The 21,079-nt window shown below is 38.9% G+C and overlaps 2 long non-coding RNA genes across 2 annotated transcripts; one reads left to right on the top strand and one right to left on the bottom strand.

Moving 5' to 3' along the window:
- The first annotated feature begins 2,831 nt into the window (after nt 1-2,831).
- LOC124321185 lies at nt 2,832-20,872 on the top strand. The gene is made up of 3 exons (XR_006914179.1): nt 2,832-2,844; nt 12,345-12,347; nt 20,590-20,872. It is a non-coding gene; the product is annotated as an uncharacterized LOC124321185 (long non-coding RNA).
- On the bottom strand, nt 7,093-7,295 carry LOC124321187. The gene is made up of 2 exons (XR_006914180.1): nt 7,241-7,295; nt 7,093-7,158 (listed from the first exon to the last, which is right to left on the bottom strand). It is a non-coding gene; the product is annotated as an uncharacterized LOC124321187 (long non-coding RNA).
- Nucleotides 20,873-21,079: the final 207 nt, after the last annotated feature.

Raw genomic sequence — 21,079 nt, 5'->3', positions numbered from 1 at the left:
AAGTGTTCTAATAGGGGGATTTGAACATTGCGTTTCACAATTCTTTTCTGAAGAAAACCCCATTATGTAAATGTGTAGTGTCGGTGTTATGTAATACAAAATTTTATAAAAACCCTGTTGGTTCCGGTTCTTTTTAAATAAAAAATTTGTATTTTTTCTGACAGAGAAAATCGTTAAGACATAAAAAAATCGTAGTAAATCAATTCAAGTAAATATTGTTAAGCAATTTTACTTTTGTGATAGAACGAACAGTTTTTTACGACAGCGATGACGCGAATTCCTATACACAGTCGTTTGACCTATGGACGCAAGTCTGGATTGTCAAGGTCAACGCACAGCAAAACTACAATGGCAGTTATATAAGAAATGCTTACACCCAAAATGAAACCGTTCAAAATGGGTCTAGGTAGAACCAATTCGTGTTTGTAATCTTTAATGATTGGTACTAAAGTTCTCATTATGTCACTAATTGTGCTACATTCACGGAATTTATGGAAAAATTAACTCGCTTTGGTTTGGTTTTCTTTCCCCCACTTCCCTGAAATTACCTTCCTCAAACGAATAATTTCAGCCTGAAGTGCCAAAACGTCAAATTCAGTTCCCAGCAAAAAAAAATTTATTTGTGGCAAATGAATTTTAGGAATATGAAATTAATGATACCCCACCATCTTCTCCTCCTGAAATTTTGTTTCGAGGTACTTCTTCCTGATGCTGTGTGGATGGTGACTGTCATGTTTAACGACGTATTAACAAGCAGAGAGTCATTTACGGAGGTCTTGTATGCATATAGCCTATAAGATGTATCCGGTTTATCTATTTTGTATCTTGAGACAACAGACTTCTTTTTCTCGTCCGGCTGTGACAAAACCTTCGAGTTGTTCTAAGTATCTTAAGTATGTTAAGTTCTTCTTTGGGTTCACCGTAGAGAAAGGCCGTTTTGATATCGAGTAGAATGATTTCTAGATCCAAGGCTGCAACAAGAGACAATGGTGCGAAGGGAGCTTTGTTGTGTCCTGTTGGTCTATGTAATGGCTTTGAGTGTAGCCTTTTTCAACTAGACGGGCTTTATAGCGAGCTAGAATATTAAGTGACATGGTTTTACCTTGAAGAGCCATTTCAATTATTTGATGGCCGTTCGGCCAGGTGGAAGAGGAGTTAGATTGATTTTTCAAATTGATTTTACAAATAAAGGTCGAGATTATATGATAATTAAAATTCCATGGGTTAAAAATTACGTTTACTATACTAAATACATTTTTTTAAGGAAAAAAATTCACCTGACTCGAACAGTGAACGTGCTTCGGAATTAATATCCATTGACTTTTATAAAACACCAATTAAACAGTAAGTGAGCTACAAAATCGAAATAAGTTATTAGAGGAAAATATTGAAGTGTCGGCGAAAATAATTAAAGAACAAAAAAACGAAAAACCTAAAAAGATCAACTTTCCTACAAACGCAGTTAACACAGCACAGATTATGTATACTTTACTTTCTCTACTACCTGTTGTATGAGATTTTGTATTCCCTTTGAAAGGGATCCAATTCGTGCTAAATGGTATTATTATAACACTATAAAGAACGTACCTAACAGTGTCTGTTCAGTCTCTCCGGCTGTATAATACACCACAAACTATAATGGCCATGAAAGCATTCGCAAAAGCATGTGAGGCCAATGTATATGTCCTTTTGGATTTCAGAAAGCACCTCAGAGGATGTGGATAGGCTATCGACATTTTCCATTTCTTGTTTTTGTTGGGCAAATTGGTTTTAAATTTAATGAATACCAAAAATAAAATCGACAAAGAAGTCCACCATAACAAGTTTTTATCCCTCTTCGTTGTCTTATACATGCATCAACTTGCTTTTAACTGGCCTTACTGCTCAAATGGTAATATATGGAGTCTATGACCTGAATGCGACCCAAGTGTGATTGCATGTTCTTGTGGGTTTGGGGTTGATCCGTTGTTGGTCTCTCTGCTTGTCTACTAAATAAACTGTTTACAATATAATTTTTGACAAATTGTTGCGTAAACCTTAAATTTATGTATATTTACTACATTAAATAATAAAGATTTGAAGTATGTGCACCTGTGAATAAGAATTATTGAATTACTGGCCAACATTGGCACCAAAAAATCAGTAACCCTCATCGTAGGTTCAAACTTAAAAAAAAAAACATTTAAAATGCTAAGAAACATAAAAAACTAAACTAAAAACATACGATACACCATTGAGACAGAGTTCAGCGAACAACTCCAAGACACAGATAGACAAGTAACAACTATCAATTCCGTCATACGGGGACCCACACTGTCGATAACGGCACTCACATATACTATATCGAACATCAAAGAGAGTAAAGATGATTTGCTGCGGATGATGGTGCTAAACGAAACCACGTCTAGGATACGAGCAGTAGAAAAAAGCTCAGTAGGGTTTTCGTTTGTCAGTAAGCACCTACGGTTATAAATTCTTAAATTCAGTGGCACAGTATAACACGAGTCAAGGCTCTATGTGCTGACAATCCCGCTTAACGGCGGCGAAGATTGGGTCTAGGCCTAAAATCTTCACATGTCGTTGGAAATAGACAAGGATAAGAGTGAGATATGTGCTCAACTAGGCTTCTGTATTTCGAACAGGAATTGATTCCTTCGACATTCATGATTCCAAACAAGCCGGTATCACACCCGATACGCACCGCACTATCGGTATGATTCCCAAACGCGGTGTGAACGTGAACAAAAATGAAATTACCCGCTTCTACCGAATCACCGATTCCAACAAGTGCGATGTCATCTCGGCGATTGTACCGAGGACATCGAAAGGCTTCCTGGAAGATTTGTACCCCAACACTCTTGGACTCGTTCCCGCACTGTCGGCTGAAGCCTGGTTCACTGGCGAAGATGGGATGCCGATCCTTGTGTTAGATGAGACCTGATAGTCAATTGTCGACCAATAAACAGGATTTGAAGCCGCTCTTTTTCTCGATGCCGTGGTCGTCGCTTCAGCAGCCAGTCGACGTCACGTTCCACGCAGCGTCCGGCTCTGTCCAGTTGGGCAATTCGTCCGGCAACAACGCCCCTTCCTCTCTAAACGTCCATCAGAGCCGCAATTCAAACAAACCGCCCTTTTTATCGTCGCCGTCGCTTCGGCAGCCAGTCGACGTCGAGTTCCACACAGCATCCGGCTCTGGCCAGTTGGGCAATTCGTCCGGCAACAACGCCCCTTCCTCTCTAAACGTCCATCAGAGCCGCAATTCAAACAAACTTCCCTACTTCTTTCTTCATGAAAGAAATGGAACAAAAACTATGTTTAAAAAGTACAAATTTTTCAAACTGCGGTATCTGCAGCTGGAACGTTAGACGGAGTTGCAATGTTGTTAGTCAATTTGTAGCCAGTAAGAAGTTGTTGTTGGAAAACGTGGAGAAACTGCGTCTGCTTCCAATCATGATCCGCTTCTACCATAGCATCTAGTTCTAAAATGCATTCTCGTCGTAAAGTGGACTGTTCAGAAACTATCCGCACCGGTGTACGATTACCCAAAATGAACTGGCGAGCGGGCGACTTATTAATAAAACAAAAACAAAAAAACCTTAAATTGTGTAAGCAATAATAATTTTACTCTCAATGTGTTTCTAGTTGATTTACATGAATTGTATTTTTTGCTTGAGTAGGCTACCACAATATTGAACTGCATGCACACTTTCTGCCAGTATTGTATCTCGCAGTGGAAACACTTCGATGGACAACGAGAGACGGTGGACGGTGGACGTGAACAAAAATGAAATTACCCGCTTCTACCGAATCACCGATTCCAACAAGTGCGAAGTCATCTCGGCGATTGTACCGAGGACATCGAAAGGCTTCCTGGAAGATTTTTATCCCAACACTCTTGGACTCGTTCCCGCACTGTCGGTTGAAGCCTGGTTCACTGGCGAAGATGGGATGCCGATCCTTGTCTCGATGAGACCTGATAGTCAATTGTCGACCAATAAACAGGATTTGAAGCCGCTCTTTTTCTCGATGCCGTGGTCGTCGCTTCAGCAGCCAGTCGACGTCAGGTTCCACGCAGCGTCCGGCTCTGTCTAGTTGGGTAATTCGTCCGGCAACAACGCCCCTTCCTCTCTAAATGTCCATCAGAGCCGCAATTCAAACAAACCGCCCTTTTTATCGTCGCCGTCGCTTCGGCAGCCAGTCGACGTCGAGTTCCACACAGCGTCCGGCTCTGTCCAGTTGGGCAATTCGTCCGGCAACAACGCCCCTTCCTCTCTAAACGTCCATCAGAGCCGCAATTCAAACAAACTTCCCTACTTCTTTCTTCATGAAAGAAATGGAACAAAAACTATGTTTAAAAAGTACAAAATTGTCAAACTGCTGTATCTGCAGCTGGAACGTTAGACGGAGTTGCGATGTTGTTAGTCAATTTGTAGCCAGTAAGAAGTTGTTGTTGGAAAACGTGGAGAAACTGCGTCTGCTTCCAATCATGATCCGCTTCTACCATAGCATCTAGTTCTAAAATGCATTCTCGTCGTGAAGTGGACTGTTCAGAAAATATCCGCACCGGTGTACGATTACCCGGTGAATGAACTGGCGAGCGGGCGACTTATTAATAAAACAAAAACAAAAAAACCTTAAATTGTGAATCGTGATTTATTAGTTATACTACTAGTTTGCATATATTTACCTCTATATCAAAGGACGTGTTCAAAGGATTGTTACCGGATATGTATCCCCCGAACGACAAGAGATTATGCAGACTGTCAACGAGGAATCGAAATTGATTACGAGCGTCTTTAGCTAGCTTGTGAAATTTCTGTAAAATCAGCATTCTACAAAAAGATTTTAATACTTTTATTACATAAAGGAACACTTTAAAATCTTTCCTTTTATCCTTTCCTGTGGTGAGAGATACAGATCTCCATGTTCTGAATCTTTAATTGTTCCATGAGTCTAATAGACGTGATCAAAAGCTGATTTAAAGTAGCAAACAAACCGGTCTCTATCACTACAAATCACTGTATAATAACTTATTCTAGAGGCCTCAAGGTAGATTGTGGGAATAGGAGGTATGACGTGGAAATAATTCACGGCAGGAATGGCCATAAAGGCACAAAGCTTGACGTGGGTAAGGGCTTCAGGGTGGAAAAGAGACAGGAGTGTGAATAAAAACTATTATTGCGTGGACATAAGCCACAGAGGGGACATAAGTCAAAGTGTATTTATGGATATTTTATTGACACTATTTTGAATGATCGAATACGCTTCAGAGCCGATATTGAACGGCGGAAGCCAGGGCGACATGGCATGCTAGAGATCGTTAAAACAAAAATGGGAACCGACCCCGGAATGATTCGAGGAAACCTCTTGCTACTGTTCAAAATATTGCGAATATTGTGCCTGTTCTATCAAAAAAGAAAAAATGGATGAAAGATTTCATATTGTGGAAAGAAAAAAAGAAAATGTATTTTTTTTCCTTCTGATCTTTAGGCGACCAGAAGTGAACATCGAATACAAAGGAGCTCTACAACGACGGATGCAGAGGATCCAAAATGGGAACATTATAAGGCCAAGGAACAATCGTGTAATACAAATTCCAGCTGCAGTTGTATTACAAAATGAAGAACAACCTGCTCCTGCTCCTGCTCCTGCTCCCGCTCCCGCTCCCGCTCCTGCTCCTGCTCCCGCTCCTGCTCCTTTCCAAAGGTGTCCCATTTGTCTTTTAAACCAAATAAATCGGGTTGTAGTACCATGCGGGAACACCCTCTGCCATGGATGCACCCTGCAATTAAGTAAATTAACACCTCAGTTCCCTTGTCCTCAATGCCGGATTCCATCCATTTCAGTAATGAAGTTGTTCCTTCCTTAAGTGATCGTGTGAAATCATTGAGATCATGTGAAAAATTTTGAAATTTGTAGTCCCTTGTTTTATCTATAGTCTTTTCTTACTTCAGTTTGTGTGTATTAGTGTGTTTGTGTGTGTTGGCGTTTTCGTTTCTGCAACATCTGAATCTACCCCGGAAGTCTACTATGACTAATCGCCCCCTACCTCTCTACCCATACCTCCCTAAACTCTTCTCCCTTCATCCTTTTCCAGGTAATCTCTCTGGCCAGAACTTTCTCTCTCGGCTGTCCCCTTATCTTTTTGAGCCAATCATTTATGGAGCAACTTTTTTATCTTTTTTTACACAGTCGTTAACCGCGACCCATGCTATGAACCCATACTATGATTAGACCCAAAATGTAAATAAAATATTAAGATTTTACGAAATATGTATGATATCTTTTCTTCTGAAGTTATTTCTGATTACTCTATTTTATTAAGTGCAGTTAAGATAAACGGGGTCTTATTGACATTCGATTTCCGTTACTTTTGTCGGCAAGAAATGAAAAACATCTGCACTTCTCACACTCTAGGAGAGAAGGGGCAACGTTGCCAAGTAACAACAATGCCCAAGGAAAATTGGGCTTCCAGCAATTTCACAACGCAGGTTTTTAACTATACGAGCTACCATTCTCCATCTAGTGGCCGAAAAAGACCTAAATTGTCTACCCGAGGCAGAATCAGCATCGGCACACTTTTTCTTCATGGCCTCATAGGGGGGCAGCGCCTCCTAATTTCCTCCTTCGTGCCTCTTGAAAGATGGAAGCCAGTAAAAGCCCAAAATAACCTGGTCCCGATTTTTTCACCCGAGAAACTCGAGGAGAAATAGAAACACAAAGAAATACAAATGTGTAATTCATCCTTATAAGCACATTTGGCTACAGTGTAATATAACTAACGAATGCAATTACTAACCGATATGTAGATCAATCATGTCATCAATCAATGAACTTCAATACATAAAGTGAATAAAAGAAACAATTTCTCTCAACACAGTTTTTATTTATAATTGCGTTTATAAGAACTCGCGTATTTCTCCAGGGTTTTTCCTCTTTAAGAATTATGATTTCTCCGGCACTCTTGTATCTCCATCCAGAGGGGTGTTATCTTCCACTATAGAACTGTTTATAGACTGAGAAACATGTACTTATATTTGATCAATAAGTTATCCACGTTGTTTTGCAAAAAATTATCAGCTGTTTTTTAAATACCCAACTAGCTTAAGCGGCAATTTCTTCCATCTGAATTTCGTTTGTTACGTCATCCTTATCCACCTTTGGCAGAATGAAAAGGGTTCCAATAATAGGATGTATATGGATTTCTATAAAGCTGTTCGTTAAACCAACTTGACATTACCTTGGGCAAAAATGCTATATCTGCTGATGGTAGGGTAGAAGAAATCGATTGGGCAACCTTGGGAGTAGCATTTACGAAATGAAGCACACATTTTTTGTGACACTCAGACGCCACGGATACAAACATCTGTGAAGTCGCACCAACAAATACGATTATTACTGTCGGTTAATTGCTACACATGTTGATTTTCTATAAATGCTGTAGTTTCTTATATACTTTTAGTGCGCTGTAGTCGATTTCCATGAAGTTGGAGAGATCAACCATCAAGCAAGGACTTCGCCCTTCAGCATCCACCTCGCTGGCTTCATTGAGCGCTCGGCGAAACTTTTCAACTCCTGGGAAATACAAATTGGAGTCGGCTTTTACGATAACTCTTTCCTCTGTGACTTCGTTTTCCTACAAAAAAGTGAAAACATATTTTTATAATGGGACATTCCACGCCAAATGGACAAAACCTTACCGCGGTCATATTTCTAAATTGATTTTTTAAAATAACAATTCTTTAATATAGGTTAAAATAAAAAAATTTCCAAAGGGTTTTGAAAAATAAGGCGCATTTTGGCAACACTGTATGATGAGAGAGCCAATCGAACCGAAGGGTCGGGTCGGGTTCCACCGTAGAGACCAGATAACTTCATCTGGCAACGCAGCAACCAATCCTCCCCTAACCTATTAGATATTCCTAACAGTACAGAGAGGCTCACGCCCCTTCAGGTCTCAATCTACTTTGGTCTCTCATAATCTCATGTAGTAAACCAACGCTCCTCACAAATATATCTCGGTCTAAATCCACGCAATGGATGTTGCCAACTGACTAACTTAAGTTCTCGCTGTGAATTCTGTTCACATGGTTTATATATTCACGTAGTTACTTATCTCCACACTATTAGTTCAATCCACGCAAGTAACATTTTTCCACACTTGGACGTAAAAAACGTTGCAACTTTGGTACATATCCCTTTATACACTTATGTCCATCCACAAAGTGGTTTAAATCCAAGCAATGGCTTGAATCAATGCCCAGACTTAGAAGTTTAAGAACTAAGAAGTCCTCCGTCACTATTTTCCCCTCTTGCTGCCTTCTTGCTCGTCCTTTTGGGCGAAAACATTGCCAGCGATAGATTTGAAAGAAATATAAAATAGGTTTCTGTAAAATTTTAGCAGGGGCGGAGTGCACAGCTGCAGCAGCGCAGGAAGCGGTGTTGTGCAACTTCTTCACCGCTGGCAACGGTTACAGCTTCCACTTAAGCGAACATCACTTTTTTTGCGTCCCCTGCTGTTCGCAAGTGACGTCAACAGAAGGACTAGGCTGATTCTTATTCCAAAAACTAGAGTGGAAGTTTTGAAGTTTGCTTCTGCATGTGTTGCGGGGGTTTATTTCTTCTTTGAGTATTCGACGTGCTTCCTCAAAATTTTTTTCAAACAATTGCTGAGATTGCTCTATATGTACCCGCTCATTATTAATTTCTTCTTTCAAGCGTCTCAGTTCTCCCAGCTGCTTCTCCTGGGAAAACACAAAAGATTAACAAATATTTATAAAATATTTTAACCCAAATTATTTTAATACTTACTTGTATAATGTCGCAAGTTACGTCAACAGAAGGACTAGGCTGATTTCTATTCCAAAAACTAGAGTGGAAGTTTTGAAGTTTGCTTCTGCATGTGTTGCGGGGGTTTATTTCTTCTTTGAGTATTCGACGTGCTTCCTCAAAATTTTTTTCCAGCAATTGGTGAGATTGCTCTATATGTACCCGCTAATTATTAATTTCTTCTTTCAAGCGTCTCAGTTCTCCCAGCTGCTCCTCCTGGGAAAACAAAAAGATTAACAAATATTTATAAAATATTTTAATCCAAATTATTTTAATACTTACTTGTATAATGTCGCAAGTTACGTCAACAGAAGGACTAGGCTGATTCCTATTCCAAAAACTAGAGTTTAAGTTTTGAAGTTTGCTTCTGCATGTGTTGCTCCCACACATGTATCCAGACATGTATCTTTTACAAACCTTTGAAATCTTTGAGACCACATTGTATTTCCTTTCATTTCCTCAATCTTGATATTCTAGCAGCTTACACAGCTTTTCTTTTTACTTCCAAATAAAATGAAATTAAAGTGAGAATAAGGGCGTAGTAAACAGCCTTTTGCTCAGTTAATTAATTTAAAAAAAACATGAGAATGAATAAGGGAAAAATCGGATTTTATTTTCAATAATACTTCCTTTGTTGAGATACAAAGATAATTGATGACATATGACAATAACCAGGACAATTTTAAAAAAATGTTAATAACGAACCGGGGGTATAACTGAATACTCGTCATCAGGCGACAGAGTATTAAGTAATGCATCTATCTGTGTACGGAATGCGCGATAAGCAGCAATCCGTTCAAAAGTAGTTTGGCCTACAAAATTTTAAAAAAATATGTACAATAAGAATAAATGAAAAATTTAATGAACATTAATAATTATGAAAACTTAGAAAAGTGTTTAGAAACCACTTACTTGTTAGTAGAGCCCCTAGATAGGAAGCTTCCAACTCTTGCTGATAGCCGAAATCGTAGGGAGACGGAGCACGGAAGTTTTCTTCTTCGGCGGGGAGGAGTGTCGGTGGCCAAATTGGTTCCAAAGGAGGCATACTGCTGCGGCTAGTAGCCCTTTCGGAAGCGATTTCGACCACAGAAGGCGAGGGAGGGGAGAAGGGGAGTTGATTGCGTGCACGACGTGAGCGACGTCGTGACGTATCGTACACTTGTGAACTAGGCTCCGTGAGTGAACTAGAGTCCGACTCAGCATAATTTACACTTTTGCGCATTCGTTTAGAACGTGGGATCTTCACACGTAAACGAACAAAGTAAGAATGACCACAGATAATACATACAAAGTCAAAGCTGCTGCCACCGCCGCTGCAGAATCTTTGGCTTCACCCGAATCCTGTTGGATGCCTTCATCCTCGGCCGACTGGCATTCACCTTCATCTGCGAAAAGAAGAAAGTGAAAGAAGAAATGGTTCACGTTACAAGTTCAGCGTTCGTGGTTGACATTATTTATCTTTTCCTCCCCCCGAATAGGAAACAATCAACACAATGGACGCACATCAGAGTCAAGGTGGCCGGAAGTCGAAAATTGATATTACGGCCATTTGTCAATTTCAATCGAGCCAAAAATTAGATAACAAGGAAATAAGGAAAAGAAACGATATGAATTGGTTTGGCGCGATCTTAAAAAAAACTTCACCTCTCAATGCAAAATTTTTGCAAGATTTATAAAACTTGCACACAGACTCAGAATTAACTTACCAGAAATATCTGAAGACAGATGAGAATCAGAGAACTAAAAATCAAAACTATTGTTGCCAATAATCAAAATTCATTTCCCAGGAGTCAGAAGTCGGAGATGTGTTGTTTTGCGCGTGGGACGAGATGTAAATAATGAAATGGTCATAGGGGCCGATCCATCTTTTTCAGTTTTGTTATCCACTCCTAAATCTGTTTTCTGGTTTTGTTCAATATTAGCTCGTTTTTCCCCCATTTTCGAAAAATGCTTTGGGAATGTCAATATCAGGCAATACGCAGTCTTGAGATTCAAAAATTCTCAAAAAGTTGAGTAAGGTAAATCGAAAAGAGGAAGTGAAAATAAAAAATGTGTGTCAACTAGTAAAATCCCCCTACCTTTATCAGGATTTGAGGTAGCAGCAATCGTTGGAGATGATGACTCATTGGGGATAGTACGTTGATGTTGAGCTTCTTTAAGTTATAGATTGAAATGAAATAAGGCCGTGTTACATGTCTTTTCTTTAGATATATACACATTTATTATTTTTTTTTTAAATTACCTGAAATTTGGATCTGTAATTTACGAATTGTGTCATCCTTTTCATGAAGTTACTCCATCATCCTGTTCCATTCTTCCTTGATGCAGCTTGGTGGCCGAGGCCGTCCACATACCTTTAAGTGTTGAAGATAATTTTCTTCTTTAGATATAAGAACTTCTTTGTCACAATCAACACACTTTGACATCTAGAAGCTCATCCTTTTCACGAAGTAGCTTATCCTTTTCACGAAGTAGCTTACTCATCCTATGCCATTCTTTCGCGGTGCAGCTTGGCCTCCGAGTAAATCTGTGCTGACTATAGTTTTAATTTGTACCATTAGATATGACACAATCTTTCATGGAATTTGTACACTTTGACTTCTAGAATTGAAAATAAAGATCATTGGAAATACATAAAAAGTATGTAAGAATGCAATACAAAATACAGTCGTCTTTTTCCCTGGCTCTTCAACTATTCAGGGGTGGGGGACTGATCCTATAGATTCGAAGTTATTCGGGCTTTCTTGGCATCATCCGGCTGTCGGTCTACACTTCTTCTTTTCCGTGAAGCCATGATAACAAAATAAAATGAAATAAATCACAGAACTGCAAGCACGCAGAGCTATCTGAGTACATTATTCGATCACTCAGATTTGTAGAGATTGCTTTATTTCGAGATCTAGGAACACATTGTAATTATATGCTCAACAATTTTAAGCCCGACCTAGATTTTTACTGGTGCCCACCCGTTTCGGCGCTTCAATTTGGGAATTATTACCTTTTGTAGGAAGATATTAAAAATAGAAAAAAGACGGCTTGGAATTATGTTCCACTAAATACAATCAGGACAAGCTTATAACCAAGAAAGTTGTGATCTGTGTCATCATAGTTAACATATTGAGTTTCATGTGATGACGCTGAAGGACATCCCACAAGTATTGCATGAATAATGAACCTATTTCATATTCCATAGGTTTACATTTTTCCGCGGAATAAAGTAAGTTTAGACCTAGCGAAACTGAAAGATAAATATACATATCATTCTCTCAATCCCTGTATGCTAAATTTCAAGGTGTTGTGGCCCAAACAACGAAGAATTAGAAACCACATTGCTTAATTCTCTCCCTCTTCCTTGGAACACGACGGGGCATATGTAAAAACTTCTAAGTCTAGAGAATTGTTTAATTTCGACAAAACATACAATTGGCTTCCATCGGTCTCATCACACACATCAACTCCCTGATCCACACCGTGGCCTGTCTCTTTACGCAATTACTTGGTTACCTACGCTGGAGTCTGTTCCCACCCCTTGTTCATAAAATTTTGCATTGCAAGTTATCCATTTCTCTATTTGCAACTTTTTTCATAACAATGCTTTCCGAAAATGCTAGTATACTTTACGCAGAAAGGATGCAACATTTTTCTATGGAACTCGACTTGAGAAAACGTAATAACTTTCTTTTTAGTTTTCATATTTTAATATCTGTGTGCAAATCAGACTACTGGTTGTCCAAGTGGAATAGGCAAGTATATGGATATTGAATGTGCCAAAAACGTTGCCCATATACCTTAGTTGCGAGAAACCCAACCCTTCTTTAATAAGCTAGAGTGGAAGTTTTTAAGTTTGCTTTTGTTGCTGCTGAATACAAAGTGTCCTATTTTTCTTGTAAATCTTTTTCTAGTCCTACTTTTAATTTTAAATTACTTTTATGCTTGAACTAATTCAATTAAATGTGAAGTAAGTGTTGATGTAAGTGGACCATATGATCAAATTGAACGCACAATATTTTTTGCATAAGAAGAACTTGTGCCACTATTTATTACTAGCAAACCGTGCAGGATATACTAGAGAAGTTCGCTTTAAAGACATTTATGTTGAAGAAATTAAGGTGTAATTGAGATTGTTTGTACTACAAATAATGTAATTTAATCCACACTATAACTTAGGTCCCCGTTTTGGCTACCACAAAATAAATTTGTTACAGGTTTTCTTCACGACGGGACTGGGCTAAGCCAGATCCTATCCAAGCCATAGTCCCCACCTAACATTATCAATACTTTTCTGAAGGCTACAATCCTTTAAGGACTTACACTTTCATAATTTTCAACCAACAAATGAAATTAAACCAAAATTTGACGAGAATCACGAATATCGGGTTCTTTTGGGCCTCCAACTTCTACTAACTCAATTTTGGAAGCTTTTCGATTGACGTGGAACATTTATGGGTTTTATTGCGTAGTTTAATCATAATTTACCAAAAATTATTAGGGAAGTTGGATAGAGTTTGGCCAGGTCTAAGAAAATTAACACTCCAATTTTTTTAAATTATTTTTTTTATAATTGAGCAAAAGGGCATATTGTTATAAATACCTAGGATTCAACGAGAAATTGTTAATTGAAATCTAAAATTTTCCTAATGGACGGGAAATTTGGGTCCTGTGCTGACTGTAAGAAAAAATCACGCTGTATGGAAAATCTAGAGTAAAAGTGGACTAACCCTATAAATAATTATGCCAAAAGATAAGGAATACAAAGTTTTGCAAAAGTAAAAAAATGTTTTCTCTATATTTTTAGTATTTTTTGAAATATTTCGTTACCAGGAAATGGAACAAAACTCTATATTTTGGAACAGTAGACGCGTATATGGACAACAAATTTCGAAAAAAAATTTTTTCGTTATTTCCCAATGTCTGTACAACAATCGACTTAGATTTTCAAGGCAAATCGATTGATGTGTAACATTTATGAGTTTTGTTGCTTAGTTTAAGGATTATAAACCAAAATTTTTCAGGGAAGTTGGATCAAGTCTGGCCAAGAAAATTTGTACTTCTATTTGTTTGTTTTGTTTTCTTCTTTTCACAAAATAATATTTTTAAAGCGAATAGGTATTCAGTCATTTTTGCAAAACATTTTGAATTTCATGTCAACATTTGAATTAGATAATGGCCTCTTTTTCTCGCCGTACCTAATTTCCAAAACTAGCCCACAATTGTTTTTATTGGAAATGATATTCGAGTCTTAACGTTTTTCGTTTATCTCATAAATCTTGGTTTAAAATGAAAATAGGACGAAAAAGAGTAAATATTATTTTTTTTATAATGACAGCCTTGAGGATCGAACAAAAGACCAAGAATGGAGATTTGGTTCTCAAGCTACCACTTAACCCACTGTTCCTCCCAAACTCAAAATGTGATAATTCTTAAACCTGTTTATTCAATTGAGAATTTCCAGTAGAATTAATTTTTACGTTTTTATGTTATAAATTTGGAACAGCCCATGGCGTTTCACGAAATAATATTCAAAACACCAGTCCTGAGATTCAAACGTCTTTGGGGGTAATGTGGCGTAGAGCTGCACCATGCTACGCCCCATTGGCTTAATTTGGTCTGAAAACTGTGGGCTTCGAACTGTGGGCCGTTGTCGGACCGCAGCCGCACGGGAATGCCCAGGTCGACGAAATTTTCAATGATGGCCTGTGTAACTTCTCGCGCGGACGGGTTGTGGCGCCATTGGTGAACGATGGGTCTTCGGGACAGGTGGTCCGCGTAGACGAGAACGTGTAGCAAGCCCACCTGAAAAAGGTCGGCTGAAACATCTTCGAATACCCGTGTTGGCAGGGGGCCGCACATTAGAGGCTCCTTCTGTAGATGCGGGAGTCGCTCCTGACATGCCTGGTAGCTTTCCACCCATAAGGTTATGTCGTGGGACATGCCCGGCTAAAAGACGGTTTGACGCGCCCGGCGCTTCATTCGTAAGATTCCCTGATGGGCCACGTGGAGCTTTTGGATTAACTTCCGGTGGGCCGGCCGTGGAATGATGATGCGGCGGCCGAAGAGGACAAGGCCATCGTCTACCGATAGTTCTTCGCGGACAGACAAATTTTGACGAACGCCCAGGGCTGTCTGATTGCAAGGTGTCCGGAACCCCGTTGATATCACCTCCATGGGCTCGACATAATCGGTATCCGATGCAGCTACTGCTCTCAATTCGTCTAGCATGGGGTAGGAAAGGTGATACTCCTCGTCGATGCCGTCCTCCTCCATCTCGTCGTTGGCCTGTTGCATACTGCTGACCTGGCGGTTCAATCAAGAATTCATGAAGAAGCCGCCATCATTCAAGTGACATATGTACAGCCGATCAACAGCGTTACGACGATGACGAAGAAGATACACCCATAAAAGGCCGCTCTGATGCATATGTAGACACTCTCACCCGTTCTATTCTAAAACGTAGAAAAAACACACACGCCTTTTTTTTTCCTTGCGCATTTTTCCTTTCCACGCCGTGAAAACCGATCTATAATGGGCATCCTTTTTATGGGTTACGCCGTGACCTTTTTTTCTCTCTCCCCTTTTTGTACCCTGTGGACCGAAGAATATGACTGCTCTCTATACCTTGGTGGTTTGGCTCGGCTGTGCACGAAAAGGGAGTCGCTCTATATAGCCAGTATCTTATATGACCGCACGGGATCGTTTTTCTTTCTCTTTTCCCCTCTCTCTCCATTTCTCGTTTTCTGGCACTTTTCGTGATTGGAAGGAGAGAGGGGAAAAAGAGCCGCAATGTTTATATGGGAAATAGTCTCATATGTATTAGAGTCTTTAGTCTGCATAGTATGTATATAGTAGTAGTCTACATATACGATTCATTTTAGATATAGCGTAGGTAATTTCTGACAATTCCACGCAGTTCGGGAGAGAGAGGCCGACCACCAAGATTGATTATGATTCATTACTCTTGCGTTATAACGAGGGGGGGGGGGAGAGACAATGAGAGAGTGAGAGCTGGCAGCCAAGGAAAATAACAGAAGCAACACTTAGCTGCACATTCCGTGTTTGGCGGCAATCAAGTTGATCCGTGCCGGAATATATCAAGTCTCGAGCGTCCGCTCCCGACCATTTAATAGATATGATGCCGGTCGGCAGAGTTTATATAGGACGCATTAGCTCTGCTGACGCACTGAAACTTAAACTATTAAAATAATAATAAAATTAATAAAAAAAGGCTAGAAGATGGAATGTTTGGATCTCGATCGGACGTTTGTCTCTTTATTGTTTTCATTTTCAGATTATTTTTTTTAAGGGATGGAGACAGATCGTTTTTTTTTCAATGAAAGTTGCTTTTTCTTACCCATAGATGGCTTTAGTATTGATTTAGCCCAATAGGTGGCGATCCTGTTGAAGTGAGCGCCTGCCGCCTGGAAAAATTGTGGAAGAATGAAGATCAAGTGACGAAAATACAAAATAGGTCTAGTAGTACAGTCAATCTGACAAAAAAACATCCAATTTGAAACTACATGTTAATTTTGATTTTCTTACAGTAACTAACTGAAGTTTCCGCACAGCTGAGAGAAGCTTATGGGAAAACGGCTTTTTGAAAATTCGCCAAAAATCAAGTTTTCGTCGGACGAAAATGATTTTTGGACTGGGAAATCTTAGACTTGTGAAAACGATGTGACGAAACGACGATGTGAAAATGTAAAGTTTTCATTTCTCAATTATTTTCTCTTTGTTCCCCCCTCCCGTAGTTGCCGGTTTTTCCAAATACCGAGATTTTAAATGTTAGGGGCAGGGGGAGAAAAAAGACAGACATAGAGTGGTTCGAGGTTGCCATCTTGGATAGTTTTTAATTCCCAGTTTGGTGCAACCACAACCCAAAAGCTTTGGCATTGTCCTTAAAAAAGGGTACGAATGGAAGGAAAGTCAAGGAAGGGAAGAATAGAGTAGGGAAAAAAGGGGTCGGTTTCTCTTTTTTTCACTCTCCCTTTGTCTTTCCATTAGTACACTTTTCTTATAGTAAAAACTATCTAAGATGGCAACCTCAAACCACTCTTTACTAAAAAATATGACAAATTTTAGATATGGGTTAAAAAAAGACTTTTTGCCGAAAGGTTTTGAAAAATAATGGGATTGCTTGGCTTGGCATCGATTTTAATTTTTCGACTGCTGATAACGTAATTAGGCTTCCCCCTTTGCCCTGGAGTATTAATGCCTTTTAATATCCTTAGAAAATAGTCTATCCCTATTGATTTGAAATCTGAAGTCTGGAAGGACAATTAAGGCGCATTTTGGCAACACTGTATGATGAGAGAGCCAATCCGAAGGGTCTGGTCGGGTTCCACCGTAGAGACCAGGGGTTCGTTAAGTGAACGACTTGAAAACCGCCCAATCAACGTTGCCAAATGTCACGTGACAAGGTTTCTTAGCCAATACAGAAGAGAGTTTTCTAGCAATAAACGGCGGACCTTTTTCTCTCTTTCTTTTTTGACGAGAAAGAATTGATGCGAAGTATAGTTTTTGATTAGGCAGTGCTGTAGCCAACAAATCGAATAAAAATTTCTTTTCGTCACACTCGTTTAGCAGCCGAAAATGGCGAACGTCAAGGCGTTAGAAAAATCTCCAAACTGCGTATTTTTTGAATGTCAATTGACTGGGAGGAAATTTCTTATCCCAATAAATAAGGATGTGCAACATAGAATTCAAACAGGTAAAAATTGTGTGAATCTAATTTGTCTTAATTCTTTCAATTTATTTTGGAATTTTGTATGCAGAGCCAACATTTATGCAAAATTTTCCAAAAATTTTGAGAAGTAAAATAGAAGCCAGAGATCCTGCATTTTTAAAATATGAGACTGGTAATTTACTAATTGAATTGATTGTTTTATTTATTTTGCCAATGTATTTTTTAGTAATAAAAATTCTAATGTTAGCAGGTGCAGGAGGTAGGACCACAGCACTTTCATCCAGCTCCATTCCATCAGCTCCATCAGCATCTTGTGATGTCTCTGCTTCTCATTCAGCAATATTGTCGGTTTCAAAACCAGTTGTGGCCAGTCAACTAATACCGATCGCACAGAAGCAAACTGTTGAACACACGAAAGATGGTATATTCAACTATATTTTTCTGTTTAGACTTCATGCTGAATGATTTTATTAATTGATTTGTTTCGTTATAGGTTTATCACAGTCTACCAAGCCACAGTCCATCAACGCTGGCGTTCAACGCTGGACATTCGCAGAAGTTGAAGCTTTATTGGACGTGTATTCACAATTCCAGCCACGATTTAACAAAAAAAACGAGCGTGCGTCAACATTGTGGCAAGAGGTATAAGCTTTCGAAAGTTATTTAATCATTTCAATTTCATAATGCCACTATCAATTGTTATATAAGTTAAATGCATATATCTTCATGTAAGTTAAGCTCATAGTATTTCGTAAAAGTGACACTCAATTAATTTTATTGCAGATTACTGTTGAGTTGATGAAGCGTGGAATTCATACAACTGCAGATCGGTGCAGCGGGAAATTTGCCTCCCTGAAGAAAAAGTTCAATGAAATCAATGACCAAATTCCTGAAGCCAACAAAGAAAAACGCGTCCAGTGGCCTTTTTTTGCGAATGAACCAAGTCTTAGGGCTGGAAGATTCGTCAACTCTTGAACATGTCCATGGAGTTGGAGCCGCAACCTCGAAAAAGAGATCTAGGGATTTAACTCCTTCACCTAACCGCCGTCCGTCATCGGAAAATAGCCAAGAAACTCGCTCGAGAAGACAAAAAGGAAAAATCACGAATTCAGAATCAATTTCTCGTCTTATAGAGTTAGAAATGGATAGTGCTGCAATGGACAAAGAGTTTCTAGCTGAGATAAAAGCAAGCAACGAAAAGAGTTCTGCTAAATCTAACGCTATTATTTCTGCAGCTAAAGCTATTGAAAAGGTTTCAGAGGCTTTCTTGGCCAAATACAGAAGAGTCAATGAAGATAATAAAGTGGCCAAAGCTGTAAGTTCCATTTAATAATCTATTTAATTTTAAACAATTTATAATTTTTCTAACGATGTTGCTTGAACCTCATGTTTCAGATTGAAGAAATCGACTAGACTGCCCTGTGAGAAAATGTTTCGTCCTTTCAACAAAAAAATAAGCAATTCTTAGTTCAAGTCAGCAACGTTTGAATCTCAGTTTTTGTTGTGGTTTTATTTAACAATTAGAATTCGACTGTAATTTAAGTTTTCATTTTCAAATGCCTTTTGCCCTGTGATCCCATTAAACACAATCCTCTCTTCAAGAAAGAAATACAAACGAAAATTTTGGTTAACAATTGTGTTGAAAATCAAGTTTATTTTAGACACTCTAAAAGATGAACTCCTCAGCGATGCGTCGTTGTTTTTCGACACCAGCTTCCGTCTCCCGTTCTTCATCGAACTCATAGTCTGGATCGACTTCATCACCATCGTCAACTTGTGGGGCATCGTCTATCCACCCATCACGACGTAAACCGAAATTATGAAAACAACAACAAACCAAGACCATTCGATGAGCGTACTTCATTTTGAATATGTCTAAAAATTTAAGCCGTCGCCACTTCATATTGAGTAAACCAAATGCCCTCTCCACAACCTGACGGTCACTTTTTACGGCACGGTTGTATGCTAAATCGTGGTCTTCTAGATCTCTATTATTTCTAAACGGTACAAGAATATGTTCACGTAGAGGATAGGCTGTATCAGCGAGGATATGGTAATCTGTTTGGCCAAGCCTGACACCCAATGCTTCGGAAAGAGGACTGTTTCTCAGAATTCTACCATCTCCCAAACTTCCGGGAAATTCCACTGCTGCATCAATGATTTCTAAATCACGCGTTGATACTATCTGTAGCTTTATTGTCGTTTTACACTTTCTGCTGGTGTATGAAGGCAGCTGATTTAAGGGTTGGCGGATTTCAAATTCCGAAGCATCAAGTGCCCCTATACAATAAAAATATTTATAATATATGAGAAAATTTTGACTAGACATTTAACTAACCGAGAGTATTGACAATTTCAAAATTTCTTGATAGTTCTTGGTAGTCTTCTAACCTTGGCCATCTTATGAATCGGTTCGCCATATTAAAGATAACTTTCATCGTCTTCATCACTACGTAGTGTACAGTTTCTTGATTAATGGCAAAACGTCTTGATACAACACGATATGCTTCTCGATTCGCAAGGCACCAGACCATTATCATTAATTTGTCTGTGACAGGAAGGCCGTTATATACATAATCTCCTAGTATGAAGGGGCTCACCAACTCAACAAGTACCTGAAAACACAATGTTTTTCTATATAATGCGCAACAATAGCCTTATTCTTTATCAAAATAGCTATGTTTAATCAGTAAGAGAATTCTGGCTTTGAAACGATTTGTTTTCTTACCCGAAAAGTAGGTTTAGTAAATCGAAAGTCTCGTTTGAAATGTCGTTCGGGATAAGTTTCAAACCAAGTTCCGACATATGCCGAGTAATATACCGACCTATTTTATTCAAAACGCATCAAAACTACACGATGGCGTTCTAAAATTCGACTGAGAATATCTCTTCGTCTTCTTCTCACTATTTGTTCTATAAAGTTATTGTCGTCTTGATCAGCCAGTTGAATAAACGCAAGAAATTGATTTAATAAAATTCCAATTTCTTCTATCATCATAAACTTAATCCTGATTAAATCTAAATAAATTAAAATTAAAAGTCGGTTTATCTTTATTATTTTTTGTAACATACTGAAATAGACTTGTATGTATGTATGTCTCAATTTATATAGCGCACTATCGCATGGAACTGAATCCCGATCTAATGACGCTGTTTCGTTTCCAATTTGGAAGATGTGATTGAACACATCACCGTATGTTTAACGTCATATCCTTGAAAGCAATCAAGGATCCCTGTGTTATGCGTGCTGCCTTCCGTCGGCGCGACTGCTACAGGTTTTTGACGGGTTCAGCTGGGTTTCGAAACCAGAGCCTCATTGCCTTTTTTCCAAAGTGTTGACGCTCTAATCCACTACACCACCACATCCCCGACTTCCATTTGGTTCCACTGCAAACATGTGACCAAGGGACAGATGCAATATTACTTTATCCATCCTACAACCTCTTAGATGTTGCAATCACCAAAATTAACAAATTTTCTTCTTCGAAAGCAACAACTTCGCCATCTTCTTATTCAATGTCGTTGATCGACGGGTCAACTACAAAAATTTTTGTATGATCAATATTTACT

This window comes from Daphnia pulicaria, chromosome 1 (genome assembly GCF_021234035.1).
Source record: "Daphnia pulicaria isolate SC F1-1A chromosome 1, SC_F0-13Bv2, whole genome shotgun sequence".
Classification (NCBI taxonomy): Eukaryota; Metazoa; Arthropoda; class Branchiopoda; order Diplostraca; family Daphniidae; genus Daphnia; species Daphnia pulicaria.
This window is presented reverse-complemented; position numbering and strand designations above follow the sequence as displayed.